This window comes from Drosophila virilis, chromosome X (assembly GCF_030788295.1).
Source record: "Drosophila virilis strain 15010-1051.87 chromosome X, Dvir_AGI_RSII-ME, whole genome shotgun sequence".
Taxonomy (NCBI): domain Eukaryota; kingdom Metazoa; phylum Arthropoda; class Insecta; order Diptera; family Drosophilidae; genus Drosophila; species Drosophila virilis.
The window spans coordinates 26,641,744-26,659,951 of NC_091543.1; the positions used below are offsets into that span (position 1 = coordinate 26,641,744).

An 18,208-nucleotide genomic window follows, 5' to 3' on the forward strand; every position below is an offset into this window, starting at 1 on the left:
TTGCTGGTTTTTTATAGCTTTTTGATTTGCCATTTCTGGTGGCAAATGATCAAAAATTGAATGAAATTGTTATTTTTCAAGTGGAACATGTCCTTTTTTAGTGCCCGCCGCCGACGCCGCACGAGGGTTCCACACTGTGTTCTCGTCCTGTTGCGGGTTGTTATCCTTAATAAGGGGCATCATTGCTTTTGCCTGGCCAGCACAACCAGCGAGACATTGCATGCTGCAGCTGCCAAACCTGCTCATCACCATCATCATCATTACCTACATGATTATCCACATACAGGACAGCAGAGTCTCTCCCGATCCGCCTGCTTTCCCAACTCGGCTGCTGCTTCTCATTTGAGCACTCCTTTTGGAAAATTGAAAAATTTCCAAACGATAAAATTTTATCATACGCAACGGGCAAATGGGACCAAAGGCTTTGCTCATTTAGCTGCGCAGGTGGGCGATGGTCGTGGCCACAATAAACATTTTCCGACTGCGCCAGAGTAAAAAGCAATTAAAATATTTGCTTAAATTATATGTACACATATGTGTTCGCGTGTGGGAGTGTGTGTGTGTAAGTGTGAGAGGGCGCATCTTGAAGAAAGCTATAAACACTGCCAGAGAAGCAGACGGTTGGCAAAGCCCCGACTGTGCAAATCTGCGACCACAAATATTAATTATGAATTCATCGAGTCAATATTTATTAGCAATAAATTCAAGCTGGCGACCAGACGACCAACTGACCAGAGCAACCCCCGTTCGAAACCCTCGCTCAGTTCAAAATTAGACGCTTTCAAGCGTCCCTAATGAACATTTATTATCAGCTCGATGAGCCGAATGGGGTTTCCCACTAGTGGCGGCAAACGGGACACATGTGGCATGCAACAGTGACTGGAATTACTGGGGGTTGCACGTATAAACGAGTTGCTTATTAGAGAATTATTATTGAACTCTCCCATGTTAATGTTTTGGTATAAAATACATTCGTTTATCCGCCCGGACAGAGAATTTGCCCAAGTTTCCGCTGGGATTGGCTGAATTTAGGACCTATATCGAGTGTTAGCTTATTGTACTGTAACACATATGGACAGAGTTCTTCTACAGGGGGTATTAAAATTCTGATATACATGTGACAAATCGAGGAAATATATAGATAATGTATTTCCAGCCAAGTTGATGCAGTTCTTCCTGGCTTGATCTCAGATCAGTTCAATGGCTGATCTTTGAGGTCATCTGTTCCAGTCAAGGTTTCAACCTCAGCTGCATTATTCCAGGATTTTCACAAGCTGCGGCTCCAGTATCGTGCGTCCGCTAAAATGAAAGAGCATCAACTAGTCAAATGTTCCATCAAATTTCATCAAACAAAAGAGGAAAAAAATAAAATAAATGTAGCAATTTTTAATTGCTCCCGTTTGAAGTTGCCTGAGCGATCCGAGGGTGGGGCGGGTTGGATCGACAAGCGGGGTCTCGGCCTGGCTAACGTTTAGCGTATGTGTGTGTGTGTGTGTGAGTGGATTTTTATTGTATTTTGTGTGGCGGCCGGTTGGCCGGCTTGTTGGCCATGTTTTATGAGTTTCGTTTCCATTGAAAACCCCAAAGAGCCGAAAGAAACAAAAATTATTTGTAAACGGCGACTGTGACAATTTTGTTTTTTTTTTCCTCTGGTTTCTGTTTCTGTCTCTGTTGGCGTTCCGTGGAAGTTTGTACACGTTGCCACTAAAACAAAAAAAAAAAAAAACGAAAACCAAAAACAAAAATTAATTGGAAATTTTTATGTCTCAAACATGTAAGCGCGGAGCAGCAGCAGCGGCAACAGCAACAACAAGGCGCAAGTTCGAGGTTAATTGTTTGATTTTCTAACAACAAAATAAAAATAAATATAAATAATTTTTAAGGTCAATCTCAAGAGAGTAAAGCGCTACCTGTGCAACAAGGCGGCGGCGGAAAAAAAACCCACAGGAAATGTTTGTTTTTGTATTTATTTTTGCCTTCTTCATTTTTTATATTTTTTCGGTTTGTTACAAATTTCTCGAGTCGCGTTTCCGGGCCGCTCTTCATTGTAACTGGCGAGCGGCAACTGGAATTTATGGCCTACATGCCGCAAATTAATGGCACACAAAATTGTTAGACCCTCGCCAGAGAGTTGACAGACATTTGCCATTTGGCCTATGCAGATCCACAACCTGCGGAGCTTACTCACCATTCGATCTCATTCTCATGCAACACTTCGAAATTAAATTGTATATATAAAATGATCAAAGACACTTTGCCGTTTGATTAGTTATAGGAATTTTATATAATTTGTCCATAGATCTTCCAATTTGTTTACAATTTGCAATTGCATTTGTGTTCAGTCAGTGAAAAAGATGACGCACGCAAACGCTAGCCTATTTTTCTGTGACGTCACTAAACCAGATTTAATTTTTTTTTTGTTAATATAATTAATTACTTTGTAAGCGAAATTTCTATGATTTTCATATTTCTTGACTATTAAGGAAGCTAAGGAGCATTCAGAATATAACATAAAAAATATTTCTACCACAAAGTATTTTATGCTTCCTGTATTTTTATATAACTATGAAAAGATTGATTTAAAAAATATAAAAGCTTACATTTATCGATATATGCATAACGGTAGCCAAGCGTTTTGCTCTGCTCCCTTAAATATTCTTTATAAATTATGGTAAATTTCTCGATGGAGCTAAATAATTTCACTGTAGGAATATCGCTAAGAAACTGCCTGTGATTTATAAGCAACAGATCATGTTTTTCTTTCGATTGCAACTGCCATACAATCATGCGAAATATCAATATATATGGACAAGTTGGCAGCCCTGAAATCGATCGGGCGTCAAGTCGTGGGTTTCCAATTGAAATCTTGTTAGTTCGTTATCGTCGGGAGCTTTGTAAGGTTGAATGCGTTGGTCGGTCGGAGTTTCGCAGAATCTGAGAAGTGAATGTGAAATTAGATTAAGCTGTGGCAAATTGTTTATGCTCAGCAGACAGGTGAGGTACGAGGGGTTCGAAAATTTGGAAATCAATTAAACATAGCGAAATTGATGTTTGGAGAAATTTACAAGGAGAAAATTCTTCCAGCAATAAAAGCGCTTGCTTATCGATTTCAAGGGACTTTGTAACTTAAGCCCCATGCAAGATTCTATCAACTCCGAGCTTTAGCTTCGATCCGATTTGATTTGATTTGCTATTTTTGTTTATACTCGTAGCGACGGCTCCCGTGTGACGCGCCGTTGATATGTGATGCCCCCTGGAACATTCTTTATGCTGAAATCACCAGATAAACAAATACCAATAATCGATGAAGGTTGTCTAGAGTCCATATTGCCAAGTCTTCACCTGTGCTTATCTGGGTAAGTATTCCGTTGAAATGTATTCCTAAGTTGTCGGAATTTGTTGTTGCCATCCTCTTCGGCTGCTGTGGGGCAGTGCCATCAGTGTAACATCAAGTTGAACGCCCACTGAATGGCGCCAGAAATGACAGTCGCAGTCGTGTGTGTGTGTGTGTGTGTGTGTATCGTCTATTAGTACATCATGATGCTGTTGCAACGCCAGGCCGTGCCTCGTATTACAAGCTCAGTTGCAGACCCGAACCAAAGCCCAAATTTAAATCCTAACCCAAACCCTATTCCAATTCCAATCCCAGTCACTTCTGCTTGTCCCCCGTCAGCCAGGTTAGCCACGTGCTCTGCCATTCCTTACCCGTGGACTTGAGGGGGGAGTTTCCTGTCGCCAGTGGCTAAATGCTGCTCGGGGCACCCAAAAAGGCGACGAATACTCGATAGTCGGACAAGCTGATCAAACAGTTTAGCTATTTTGCATATGGAGCTACGTCTACTTTAGAAGAGTCCATTGGTTGCTAAAAGTACTAAGGATATCGCATATATATATATATATATATGTATGCTACAGATAATTGGGGTAAATCAGGCTAAGCAGAGGTATAAATCAAGCACAGACTGACTAGACGAAGTCTTTTAAAAGTTATATACATAGAATACAATAAGATATCTGTATGCAATCCCTTAAGGCGCATATTCACATCTTTATTTTTATTTATTTATTTTGATGGGCCCTGGAATCTGATCTTTAGCGAAAGATTATGAATATGGTTTATAGTTACAAGGTCTGGTGGCTTTTTGGAACAACTTCTTGTTCGAAGGAATAAGAAATAAGAAATAATTGGAATGGCTCGTAGAGCTAAGAAGTTGTATTCGTATTCAAAAATGTAAAATTCACCCAACTTCCTGAAATTCTTGATAGCTTGGATAGGGTTTGAAATTAAGTTTAAATTAATTGAATTTACCTCCAAACATTTTAAGAAATGTTGTGCAAGGTCTTTGATCTATTGATAATTTTGTTCTGAATACAGCCAAATGATGGTCAGTGGCAACTATTTCATTTCTTCATAATAATAATATACTTTATATAGTCTTAAGATTAAAGAGTGAAACGAATTTTAATGCCAGGTTAAGAGCTACATATAACCATTTAACATCTAGTTAATGTAAGTTGATTGATAGTTAGATTACATCTAATCTATTGCTTTGTTTAAATGCAGAATGCATTGACTGATTAAAATTTGTAATGCTCGGCGAATTGAAGTGTAGGGTATCATTAGGCTGCTTGTTGCTTTTGTGAATGACTTCAGTTGTTTTGGTTACGTTGGTTGGTTCGCGGGTTGTCTGCTCGAGCCGTGGACCTCAACAGCAGCAGCAGCAGCAGCAGCAGCAGCTAGTTGTTGCGATTGTTTATTTAACTTGCGCTCTTCCGGCTGCAGCGTGGCTTTATGGTTATGGATACAGATACAGATACAGATACACAGTAGCCAGGCAGCCCAAACACAGACCAAGACTGAGCTTAAGCTTTAGCTGCAGTTGGATCTCAGACTGTGGCTGTGCCTGTGGCTGTGGCTGGACAGAGAGCAACAGTAGCAATGAATTTGCATGTAGTACATGAAAACCGTGATCTCCAATTTGTTGACTGCTCGCTGTTGGCTGCAGCCAGTCGAACAAAGTGGAGTCGCATCGCATCGCCTCGCTTTGGCTGGAGCTTTGGGTGAGGGGTGCGTCGCAGCAACGAATTGAATCGCATACAGGGCCCCAATCTTGGAGCTCCGTACTTGGGCTACATGCCAAAAAGTTTGTAACATTATTTTAAGGTGCCGGCTTGGGATTGGTCCCCTTCGGCCTGCCACCCGTCTGCTTCTGCCTCTGCACCGCTGCCGCTTGCCTGGTTGCAAGTTGTCAAGCTTGCCATGGCAAATTTGCGATCAAGCGACAACAACAGTGACAACATGGGCCCAGTGACGACCGTCGTCCGCCAACAACCAGCAACATGCCCCCCTTCTCAACCTGCTTCTTCTCCTGCTGCTGCTGCACAGCAAGCTGTGAACTGTGAGCTGTGAGTTGGGCTTCTTGGGTTTCAACTGTGTACATCACGCTGCCTTGTATCGAACCAAGTGACACAGTCACAACCAGAGCCACAGCGCCTGGCCACGCAGCGATCTGCGTCTGTTGCTGTCTCGAGCTCGCAGCTCCCAATGCCAACTCCCAACTGCAACATCAACTCCATCTGCGACTTCAACTGTGACTCCCTAGCGAGTGAGGCACCCAGTCAGCGACTGGGCCGAACTTTATTGACCATATTGATTGCTGCTGTATTGATCGCTTGTACCTGATAACAAACAAATGGCCAGCCATGCCACAGCAGCCCAGTTGGATGCTTCACACACCAACTGCACCGATGCTCCGCTCCATGCCTCCATCGATGTTTGCCTCATGTCGATGAGCAGCCCACTGCTATGATTACATGGGTTTACACGGTGTGCCCAAAGCGTGATATAGTAAGCAGTGTGTAATCTTAAAGAAAACAGTGTGACCATGCTATAGACTTAAATTCAGTGTTGCTTAATTATTTTTAAAGATATTTAAAACTCAAATATAATCTAAAAACATATTTCACGTATTTTTCTTAATAATGTTTAATTGCTCTGGCTCATCAATTATTGAATATCTTAAATATATATAATGGAGATATAAGACCGAAGCTGCAATCTATTTTTAACTATAAGCCGAATCTTTGACTAAACCAGCTAAAAAACAGAATAAGAACCATAACATATTTGTTTTAAAATTAACTTTTGGGAGCACAAGCGCTCAGGCACTTGTGGCCCAACTCTTTTCCCTATCATGCTTGATAGATGCCATTTTTAAAAATGATCATCAAATTTAGCCCGCATTTTGTGTTTGAAAATATTTACGACTTGCAATATTCTCAGTATAGCGGGCAGCTGTAATTTAAAATTGAAAATACAAATGTTTTCGATTATATTTATAGTAAATATTATGTTGAATCGATCGAACCATCGACAGCTTCTTTTTAGATTTGCAGCCCTGATCCTACTCCACATTAATCTTGAGTCTTGTTTTCAAATTATGCTTAATATAAATTTTATATGGGGTTTCGTGACAAGTTCTTAATTTGAATATCAAATTTGATTAAACTGCATCTAGCGAATTCTAACAATTCCCCGACAGGTGCGGAAAATAGGTGAAAAACTGCAAGCTGCAATATTGAAGACGCATACCACAAGCTAGCAGAATATAAAAGTGTTTTCTCCCTTAGTTGTAAGCTAGCCTATCTCTCATATTGTAGTCGGGCATCAAATTGTCACGTGTAAACGTGGCCCAAGTCTAGTGATGGCTACTGACCAGGCCCAAAAGCAGCGGGCGGTGTCTGTTGGCTGCCGTTTGTTGTTGTTTTTGCTGCTGCTTGTTGGTTGCCCCGTCCGTCTGTCCGACTGTCTGGTTGGCTGTCTGACGCGCTTGCATATTCATAATTTCGAGCTGGACTTATCAATTGCTCATCTCGGTCATGAAAACGCATAAACATTTCAAAGCGCCTGGTGCGGGTCAATAATTTGACATGAACGAAACAATACGCAGAAACTTGACGCATAAATAACTTGACTTGAAGCTGGTTAAGTCGGCAGTATTTAATTTAACATCAAGCTGCTGCCCGAACCCCTCGCCTCTCCGCTCAGCTTCGATGATGTGTGAATAATTGAAAGCTGCTGCTGCGGCTGCTCCTGCACCGGGGGCGTTCAGGCTGAGCGACTGCATCAAGCTGGAGGCCCTGGCTGGCTGTGCCAGAGAGTTGTCTACAAACAACAGGCAAGCAAACACTAGACTCCAGTCTGCATTTCCAGGTGCTGAAGAGGCGCGCGCGTAGATCAAGAGCAGCAGCAGCAGCAGCAACAGCAGCAGCAGGTAGCCAGGGCCAGGGCCAGCGACAGCGACAGGAGAAGAGAGAGAGAGAGAGAGAGCGTACTGAGCTCTGCGGCTGGGAGATTTTCGCGAGAGAGAAAGGCGACTGCTGCTGACTGAGCTGCATTATCACCAAGTGCCCTTTCGCATGGAATTTAATTTCGTTGTTGTTGTCAACGTGACGCCCACACACACACTTGCTTGCACACAAACACACAAACACACACACACACACACACATACACATGCTACTTGCAGCTGATGCCAAAATGAAGAGCTACAAAGCTTGTAGCACATCCTTCTGTTTGGCCCACGCCCACACGCCAGCACATTTGATTTTTAGCCATGGCCATAAAATGTGCAGTCGCCGCCGCCGCCCGAGTTGGCAATTTTGTAATTAATTTATTGCCCCAGGCGCGGCATCAAGAAATTGTCGCAACTCGCGAAGTGTCAAAACTATTTTTAATTGGAATGTCCGCAATCGTGCGTCTGACCTGATCTATCGCACTCTCTGTCCCTCTCTCTCTCTCTCTCTCTCTCTCTCTCTCTCTCTCTGGGTGTATAGAAAGTGAAAGATCTTCCAGCGATCGTAAAGTTGGGCAAGATCAAAGTGCTTTTTGAGTGCTTTCGTTTCTATTTTAGCGGCTTTAATTGATATTCTCGTTGTCCTCTGGCCCATTCGCTGATTCTCTCTCGCGCTTTGTTGTGTCTGGCCACCTTCACATATGACTAATGCACCACTCAATAGACACTAAAGATGCATTACGACGATCCCCCATACCCTGCCGCAGCCCGGCGATCAACTGCGACTGCGACTGCGACTACGTCTGAAACTGGCGGCAATTGCATTTTAATGCAAATTTTGTGTCAACGCAATATCGACCATGACAGCGCCAGCGCCAGAGTTGGAGCCGGAGCCCGGCCAGGCGATCAACGTTCGCCCGATCTCCAACTTTTCTCCACCTCTCCATCTTTCCATCTCTCCCTTGCTACATTTCGCCAGTTCTGCCAACGCTCACGCATTCAACGTGGCAACAGTGCGTTGTAAGTGGCAACTGTGGCAACTGCTTGGTGTTAAAGTGACTGATTAAGTTCTGTGTTGTTGTTGCTACACTGTTGCAATTGTTGTTGTTGCCGCTGCTGCTGCAGCTGCTGCTGCTGCTGCTGCGGCTGCTGCTGCTGCTGCGGCTGCTGCTGATGCTAAACGAATTATACGCTTACGTAGGTGGCAGACACTTAGGCACAGGCACAGTCAAAGATTGAGATGAAGGCAGAGAGTACTCGGTACTCGGTAACGCGTATACCCGCTACCCGGGGCATAATCGCATATGTATATATATGTATATATATATATATATATATATATATATATATATATATCCAAATACATATACATATATAGAGCCAAATGAATTGAGACGCGCCACACAGGGTTATAAATATTGTCGCCTTGGCTCGCGGGGCGTTAGTCGCCGGCATTGCAGCGTCCCTCTGTCTGTAGGTGTGGGCGGCACGCATTATGGAGGCCCACTTGGTTGCCACAAATCGAAGCGGTTCGAGAAACTACAAAGCCACATCTCCAATATGTACTAATATATGACTGCGGGACTTTCTAGAATTTGCATTTGAACTTTTCTACATTTTTGCAGTTAAATGTTGTCAATTTTTCGCAATAATAATTATATTATATTATATTAATTAATATATAATAAACTATAAAATTTAATTTATATAATGTGTAAAATGTTTGGCCATATTTATTGCCTCTAAATTGATGTAAAGCTTTTTTGAATCGGTTAAGGTTTACGAAAATGTTGGTAATTAGTATTAAACTTCTTAGTTTTTAGATGGTTCGTACGCCTGGTACTTGAATTAGTGGTCAATATTATAAGCCTCGCTTAAGCTTGATTGTAAGTCCTCTAAAGTTTTCCGATTTCGTCCCACCAATTCGTACTCGATTATTCATCAAATAGTTAATTTTCAACTTGTCTGGTAAGATTTCCTTCAGCTGGATTCCCAACTTATTTGATTTTACGCTTTCTTCTCATATTTAGGATGGCGGCTAATAAAGTCATCAAGATTTGAAATATCTGCACATAAAACTTGATTTTATGAGCGCAAACCAAATGGTTTTTATGGTCAGCTACTGTCGCGTTGGACCTAGTTGAGCATAGATGCTATCGACGGGGTCTCAGGGGCGGGCGTAATTGAAACCTTTGGACCGGTTTATGTCGATCATAAAACTATGGGATAGAGCTACTGTCGAGGGCTACCTGTTCGGATCTCTATTGCCATTTGGGAACTTCGATTTGGCCCATTGAGTGAAATGTACTCATTGATGTTTATCGGTTTATCGGTGAAAGTTTTACGACTTGTTACGCTCGTAACTGCACTTGATCGCCGTCAGCTGCTAACTCCATGAGTTTTACGGCTCTTCGATGTTATCGGGTTGCTCGAATCTTCCATTGACTTGGCCCAGCTGAATGCGGACTCGTGAGAGCCAAAGAGAAAGGAGCGTAGAATGTAAAAAGCTGTACCTGGGTATTTGTAAAGTTGAAGTTTCGGATCTATTTCGTAATTCGTTATATATTAATATGGAAAGGAAAAAATTAGCCGGCATTGGCCGGGTCTAATGAATATTGCTGCATAAGCATGTGTTAGCAAATTTCTGTAACTCGCGTAGACTTCAGGCAGTTCCAAAGCCACATTAATAGCCAACACACAAATGCTCTACCCAATATATTATTTTGAAAAATCTTGGAATATAGGTTTGGAACAACTTAATAAGATTCATAATCATTTAGTAGCTGTCGTTTTATACAGTTTATCGACTATAGTCGATATAAAGATGTGCGTTAAATAATATATTGATACTGACTGGCTGTAGGCAGAAGTCCGGTGATTCCACCAGCAGCCTAAGCCTATGTTCTCTTTTAACTCCTGGTACCTTTCGCTCAGCTACTTAGTCGCACAGCTTAAACGGCTTATCTATTATCAACGGACGTCTGTTAACTGAAAAGAAATTGGCAGGCAAACGATTTTCAATAGTTGGCATCCAATTTGGATTTTTATTGCTTCCTGTCGCTTGCCAGCTTCCTGTGCGACAAATGTCGCCCCCGCAAATCTTTTATGCCTGGGTCCTCGTTTTCTTTATACATTTTTTTTTTTTATTTTTCGTTTTTTTCTTTTGCATGACACTCGCATTTCAAAAGCGGGCGACTTAATCGAGCAAAATAAACCGTTTTCATATGCTCGAATTGAGGCAAACACGTCGCATTACATGCTGGCTTGTGGTGCGGTGGATCGTCGAGGGCTGGCGAGGGGGTGGTTTTTGGAGGGGTAGGGTAGCTGCTGCTGCTGCTGCAAAGAATCGAGCCTGGCAATCTGATTGTTGTCATGCCTTTGCAACTCCTGGGGGAATTACGTTCAGCTTTTAACCTGGGTCTCTGGTTCAGGTTTAAAACTCAGCTTTGGCTCACCTTCAATGTGTTGTTGTTGTTGTTGTTGTTGTAGTTGTCGGTGTGCTTGTTGTTGTTGTTGCTGTTGTTGTTGTAGGGCTGCTTTCTTCGCCTTTATTGCGTGTGCCGAAATGCGCGAAATCTCTCAAGTTTTTGGAAGGAGCCGCAGCCTTTGTCAAAGGATTATCACTTGCCTTTTTTGTGCCAGTTGCCTGAGCATATGCCAGAGACCAGGAGCGACAGAGCGCGCGAGAGGGAGGCGAGAACAGGACAGCTGAGCTGACTGCGGAGGCCAAGGGCCCGGCTGCTAATGAGCTGTGCATTGTGGCTCTGCTGGGTGGCTCTGCCTAAACTCTGAAAGTAATCATGAGGGGGATTTGGGATTGTGGGTTTGGGGATTCGGCTGAGGATTCGCTTGCCCGCCCTGCTGCATGATGACTTTGACAGTGTGCAATATGCGTTGATTTTTTATGGCCTTCAAATTGATGCTGCGCTGGAATTGAGGCCGCGATCGTAGTCGCAGTCGGAGTCGCCGTCTGCCCCGGGCACTGGTTCGGCTCCGTTTGGCGCGTTGATCTCGAAATGCAGATAATAATTATTTCAATATGTGTGACTGACTTGGCTGACTGACTGGGCAGACTGGGCAGGCGGGGGCGGCAGGAGGGCGCAATGCCAATGCCAGCGTTCGCTCTTCATGATCGTCATGATCATCATTATATTATGCGAATGGATCAAAACCGTGAAGCCGCCAAGTTCTCTTGTTTTTATTCTTGTTTTTTCTTTTTTTGCATGTGCTTCAACTCTGGGGCTCTTCTTCTTATTATTCTTCTCGTTATTGTTGTTGTTTTCACTTAATCACTTGTAGAGCGGAGCACCCGAGCAGGGACCGCCAGCTGGTTGGCGGGGGCGCGGGCACGGGCGCGGGTGGCAGCGCGTTGAACAGTTGCCGGGCGTCGGCTGGCGGCGGTTTTAAGTTGAAAATTGAATTTCTAAGAATTACAAAAAAACAACAACAAATAATAACAAAAAAAAAAACAAAAACAAAAACAAACCGAAGAGCAATATCAACAACCCAGTGCGTCGAAGTGCCGTTGGCATGCCAGCCAGTAAACCGAGCCACCGAGCCACCGAGTGCCGCCGAACCGCTGAGAGCCACCGAGCAGTTCCCCCGGCTTCAGTTTCAGTTTCGGCCCGCCTGCCCCGCCCACTTGCCATGACGCATCCATTGCTTCGATGGGCTTCATTTCATTGCATTGCATTAATTTTGCCAATTAAAAAGTAAATAGAGCCTGCATCCTTTGCCACACACACACACACACACACACACACACACACACACACACACACACACACACACACACACACACACACACACACACACACACACACATACACACACCATTACACCCCTTACTCGCACAAGCCCAGCCCTCAGCCGGAGACGCTGCCATTGACTTGGGCGTTGTTTTTGGGCGTTTTAAACTTTTCAATACAATTTAATCCAATCTGAACACGCACACTCATATAAATATGTGTGTGTGTGTGTGTAAGTGCCTGCAGCAGTTGCCTGGGCGCCGCTGTGTCAATCAGTTGGTCGCCGCTCGGCAGAGTGAAGCCCCGCTAAGAGCGCCGGCAGAGCGCGCAAATCATAGCGATTGCCAGCACAGCGCGCACAGTGGAACTATCACACTTGTGCTTGGACACTTCTTTTCAAATATGTGAATAATATGATTTGAACATTTGTGGCCAATTCACCAAACATAAAAGTTAAAGAAACGAGCAAAAATTGGGCATTTGTTCGTTATTCTGCAATTCTGCAATAAATTGTATCTTATATAAACAAAAATAACAATTTACAATACAAATACAAAATTAAAATTTGATTATATAAAGTTTTAAAATGAAATAGTAATACGAACGAATCGCTTTTTTGTCTACAACATTTTTCAACCCATCGATGATTATTTTGTTTGAATGCCAATTGATGGTAAGGATTTGTACGTATTCAAAAAGGTATAACATTTTAAAATCAGACATTATTTACCAGAGAAATTAAAAAAAATCATCGAAAAAGTTTCGATTTTCGCACCGACCTCGATTTTTAAAAAAGAACGATTTCGAAGGTCATATCCGAGCGGAGGTTATGTCGTTTTGGAACGTCATATCTCCCCGCGGAGTTATGTTGTTTTGGAACGTCATATCTCCCCGCGGAGCTATGTCGTTTTGGAACGTCATATCTCCGCGCGGAATTATGTCGTTTTGGAACGTCATATCTCCGCGCGGAGTTATGTCGTTTTGGAACGTCATATCTCCGCGCGGAGTTATGTCGTTTTGGAACGTCATATCTCCGCGCGGAGTTATGTCGTTTTGGAACGTCATATCTCCGCGCGGAGTTATGTCGTTTTGGAACGTCATATCTCCTCGCGGAGTTATGTCGTTTTGAAACGTCATATCTCAACGCGGAGCTTTTACCTGAGATATTAAAAAAAATCATTGAAACAGTTTGGATTTTCCCACCGACCTCGATTTTGAAAAAAAATTTTGCTATTTTGTCGATTTTGGTCAAAATTTTGAATTAAACACTTATGATAAAAAAGGAACTTAAATAGCATTATAGAAAAAAGTCGATATAACCATGCTGTTAAAATGCGAAGCAGACGCGTATGAATGTGTGTTTGTACATGTACATACAGAAATTCTTAAAGATGCTGCTCATTTGCATATAAGTTGGGTTTTTTTTAACCGATCTTTATGAAATTAATATTTATGAAATAATTTGCTAGTTGATTTCGTTAAAATTACTTGATGCTTAAGATTAGTAGCATGATCATGTCCAAAACTCAGTTTTAAGAACCACAAAGAGTAAGCCAATTGGTTCGGTTCTTGAACCAGTTGATCAGTTTCTTGAGCTGGCATTTTTTGCGGACAAGTCAAGACTATGATTAAGTTAATAGTTCCCCAAAGCTTACTAAGCACTCTAACTTTAAAACCCATCAAAAATGTCAACATAATTTATAGATTTGTTGCATTAAAAGGACTTTAAAACAATTTTTATGTTTTCTGTTACTTTTTCAAATTCTGTTCCGATTTGAATACATTGTGGCCCACTGTGCGCGGCTACAATTAAAACCGCAAGGCAATAAGAAGATGCGCCGCGTTGCCAACGTCGTCAGCAACATCATCGTTGTTGCCGTTGTCGTAGTCATTGTTGGCGGTGTCAATACCTTCCACAACGCCCCCAAATTACTTATGGCATACACCCACACACACGCACTCACACTCGCATACACGCACACATCTCACACATGTCCCGTGCCCAGCAGGCCAAAGTGTTTTTGGGGCGTTTTGTTATGGTTTGTTGTTGTTGTTGTTGTTTTTGTAGCCTTCTTTGTCGTTTTGTTGTTCTTGTTGTTACTTAGCTGGCGGCAAGCAACAATTGAAAAACTGAAGAACTGAGCGACTGAACGACTGACTGACAATCTTGTTGGGCGCCCAGTCGCAACGTCGTGGCGCAATTGTCTCAGCCGCCCGGCTGCGTATCGCATATCGCACCTGATGGGCGATGGGCGATGGGCTGGCCGCCGTCTCCGTTCGCGTCGCCAGCACTCTGGCCCATTGTGGGGCGGCCAACCATTCGTATAATTGTCGATGCGTTAAGGTAATTGTACACCCAGATGCCAGCTACCAAGCGCTGGCTGCGCAACAGCAGCAAGGCCGACCCATTTATAAGTATGTTTATACCCTGTACCCAATCATAAACGGGCATAGCCCGAGAGCATATTCACCATTTAAAGGGTATCACATATTAGGAGACAAAAACCATATTGAAATCGATTATTCTCCCTATAAAAATCGATTCAACCCCAATTTGACTATAACTCTCAGGGATTACAACAGCTAGAAACATCTCATTTGCATTGGGTGTGTGCGTGGCATGCATCAAGAATATGTAAATTATTAATAAATATTGTAAAAAAAAAAAGTTAACCGGAAACTGGTTTTACAGTTTGCGCGAACTGGTTCGAACCCTGAACTGAACCAACGAAAACAATTGTTGCGCTTGCAGTGAGGAGAGTACAGGGCATCTTGCAGTCGGGCTTGCTCAACTAGAGCACTCTTTCTCGACGTATCTGTGTCTTTAGCCATAGTTGGATAGCTGTATCTGTTTCTATAGTTGTGGTTGTATCCACAACTGTCGCCGTGGTAGCTAAATACCGAGCTAAGGCTTGAGCTTTGGCTTCGGCTGCGACTGCGACTTCGACGGCGATAGCAACGGCGACGGCGACTGCGACTGCGACTGCGGCTTCTGTTCAATGCCGTCGCGTTGAGAGTCACTCAGTCGTTTCTAAGTTTGCGTTTGTCGTCGTTTGCCATATTGATGGCACGCTCCGGCGCCTGTGCGACCCAGCCCCAATACTGCCACCGCTGCCGCCACCACAACCGCGCCCCTCGGCAACCCTCTGGCTCGGTGCTACGCATTGTAAACCACTTTAAAATGCTGCCATTTAGTTTTTGCTGACATCGCTGCACAGGCAGCCATCAGTTTTGGCATCGGTTGGGTTTGGTTTGGTTAGGTTTGGTTTTTGGTGTTTGGTTTTCGGTTTGATTTGCTAGATTTGATTTCAGGAAATCTCTGTGGACACACACACGCACTGCTCATCCACCTGGCTGAATGGCTCGTTGCATTCGCATGCACATTCACAATCACAATTCGCATTCGCATTTGCCTTTTGTGTGATTTGTTGCTTTGTCTGGACGGTCTGTTTGTTGATGTCTTTTGTCACAATTGAAAAATTATAGTAATTAAATGCATTTTGCATCGACATGCCCTTCTGTACCCAGCCCCGAGCTGGCCAAATGAACAACTGCTCAAATGATAGCCAAGCCCCACATCATGACAAATGCCTCGTTTAGGAATCTGCTTAAGCAATTGCTTTGCAAACGCATTCAATTATATCGTATCGTTAAGCATATAGACAAGCTCCTGCCTTCTCAATACATAACTTCATGGCACAATTACAGATCTAGATTCCAATAGATGTCCAAACTATGAGAGATAAAAAAAACAAAGTGTTAAAATCAGGATTTGTTTCAGAGAATGCTTAAAAGTTAGTATATTAGAGTATTAATATATAACATGCTGAAATCAACATATCCAAACTCAACCCTATAAGATTTACGATATTCTTGGCCAACAGCAAGCATATACTATTTTTTATATATCAGTCAAAGTGTATCTTAGCTAGGCTTCGAAGACAATTTCCATATCATATCATATCACATATAATATGCTATGATATTCATATGGATGCATTACCGAAACACTGACTACTGCGTTTTATGGCGCTTGTCAGGATCTGAGATGCTGCTGCTGATGCTGCTGCTGCAGGGCGTCGAGTTGCAGATGCGGCGTTGTCAGTGGCTCGACATACATCTGTATATCACAGTACTCAAGGGTTTCAATGTTGTTGTTGGTGTTGTTGTCGTTGTCGTTGCCTTTCTTTGTACTTTTGTGCCTGTTTCGAATCATTTTTATATGCAGTCATCAACAGCTCATATATATTTTTATTGCCAACGCGCTTTGAGATATGCATCTGAAACAGAAACAGAAACAAAAAAAATATAAAAAGTAAAAATAAATAAAATAATCAAAAACCGAAAACCAAATACAAGGAATACACAAGCGTCGCTTGTGACTGCGGGCTGCTGTTGAAGATAATGATAATCGTGATAAACGTAATAATGTGGATGCCGTTGATCATGATGATAATGATGATGATGACTACTTCTACGTACAGATTTCCAATAAAAATTCTGTCGAGCTGAGTTCACTTGGACCGAAGCTGAGCCGATCTCAGTTCAGCTCAGTATTTCATCTGGCGGACCGCGTGTGTGTCTGTGAGCGAGATTTACACGCTGATACAAGAAATACACAAAAATAACAATAAAGGCAAAAGGCACAAATCGCGCTACAACAACTGCAGCAGCAGCAGCAACAACAACAACAACAACAACAGCAACAACAACACCAGCAACAACAACAGCCGATGCCTTCGGTTGTCGATGGCCACAGCAGTTAGTCACTCGGTGTAAGATGTCTTTAAAGCCAGGTGTATAGCCATCTCTGTCTGGCCCTTGGGCTGGGCACTCTGCTTCTTTGGGTTTTTGGGTGTAAAGATTTATTTCTTTATTTGGCAGCCCCTTGACTGCCCCCGGTCCAGTCCCATGTTGCTGTGTGTGTCTCTGTTTTATTACCAGGAAATTTGTGTTTAATACGTTTTTCCGCGTTTTTTCCGCGTTTCGGGTGCAACATTTCGAGGCACTGTCTGTCACTGTCAACGAGACTACACCATAAATACTATTCGTTTTTTTTTTTTTTAACTTGAGCTACCAAACTGCAGCAGAGCTAACATAATTCGATCTAGTTTTAAGCGCTCTGATCCACTGTGCGCGCAGGGAGGCTGCAGCTCATCTGTGCTATCTGTGCGCGCCCATCGACACGTGAGACAAGTGGGGGTCGGCCTACAAAACGGTGTCAACTGGTAGCCAAGCTTCGTAGAATAGATCCACAATCGAAATCAATCAGTTCGCGGAAGAGCAGACCTCAAAGCTGAGACCCAGTGCCAATTGATAAAGTGGCTGTAAAACGTTAGGAAGTCACATATCATTAGGCCAACTTTAATACACATATGTATTCCAAGGAACTGCGCTCTAAGAACATTTAAGATATTTGGACAAATATTAGTGCTCGATCAAAGTTGAGCTATGTATATAACGAAAGAACTATCAACAAATAAAAATATCTATTGAAATGATTGACTAAGCTTTCAGTTGCCAAGGCTAGTTGCCCAGTTTCCAGTTAAGAGCTAGTCAGACTTTTTATGAGGGTTTGGCGATTGCAGTAAGCCTTAGTTTCTCAGTACCCGGGTGACCCTGTTGTGTCATTTTTATAGAGCTCTGTACTTGTCGCTTTCGACACGCTTTCAACTCAATGCAGACCCACCCACTGCAGCAGGTCCGTGGATAATTAAAGAGTAGCGCCAGCAGCAGCAGCAGCAGTGGCAGCAACAGCAGTGGCAGTGGCAGCGGGGTCTACTGCCTGCCAGCAGACAGTTGGCTCATCGATCAGTTGAAATTAATAAAATACTCAATAAATGCGCTGCAGAAGAAAGCTCATAAAAACGTGTGCAAACAATCGATCAATCAGAATTTGACAGCAGCGCAAATCTCGGGTTTACTCAGATGCAGAATTGCTGCTGGCTGAGAGTTTCGGTGGGCAGGAGTCTTGGTTAGTTGAGAGCCGGGAGTCGGGAGTCGAGAGTCTGGCTGACAGGCAGTTGGCCTGCTGTTGCTACCAATCTTTGAGGCAAACTTCAAAACAATTACACAGCAACATTTCCAGCAGGCGAAGCCGGCATGCAAAAGATACGGATACAGATGCAGATACGGACACAGAAAAAGATACGCATATGAGTATAA

At 43.0% G+C, this 18,208-nt stretch overlaps 1 protein-coding gene across 2 annotated transcripts in view; it reads left to right on the top strand.

Moving 5' to 3' along the window:
* The first annotated feature begins 2,884 nt into the window (after nucleotides 1-2,884).
* LOC6631689 (uncharacterized) overlaps nucleotides 2,885-18,208 on the top strand; it is a 49,160-nt gene continuing 33,836 nt past the window's right edge. For both annotated transcript variants that reach the window (XM_070210590.1, XM_070210593.1), the window contains exons 1-2: nucleotides 2,885-2,994; nucleotides 3,213-3,356. The gene's annotated coding sequence lies outside the window, so the exon portion shown is untranslated. The remainder of the gene's footprint in view (nucleotides 2,995-3,212; nucleotides 3,357-18,208) is intronic.